At 74.5% G+C, this 247-nt stretch overlaps 1 protein-coding gene across 1 annotated transcript in view; it reads left to right on the top strand.

Annotated features, from left to right (window-relative positions):
• The window catches only part of DNAJC5 (DnaJ (Hsp40) homolog, subfamily C, member 5), a 1035873-nt gene that overhangs the window by 766085 nt on the left and 269541 nt on the right, over positions 1 to 247 (top strand). The gene's annotated exons all lie outside the window — the stretch shown is intronic.

The raw sequence follows: 247 nt of genomic DNA, 5'->3' as shown, positions 1-247 counted from the left end.
CTCGCGCCCCACCGCATAGCCTGCGGCCTACCTGCTCCCGGAGGCGGCGCGCGGCGGGCAGGGAACGACTCCGGAGGAAGAACCCGCGTCGGGGACCCCGGCTACGGCCGCCCCATGCCGCGGCCGCCTGGTTGGAGGCTCGCCGACAAGCAGCTAAGGCTGGTTCCTGTCACACCTGCGTCCCACCTCGAGCTCTGGGCCGCCCCTCGGGCCTCGCGCCCCACCGCATAGCCTGCGGCCTACCTGC

Source organism: Colobus angolensis, unplaced genomic scaffold (assembly GCF_000951035.1).
Source record: "Colobus angolensis palliatus isolate OR3802 unplaced genomic scaffold, Cang.pa_1.0 Scaffold136, whole genome shotgun sequence".
NCBI classification, from domain to species: domain Eukaryota; kingdom Metazoa; phylum Chordata; class Mammalia; order Primates; family Cercopithecidae; genus Colobus; species Colobus angolensis.
This window is presented reverse-complemented; position numbering and strand designations above follow the sequence as displayed.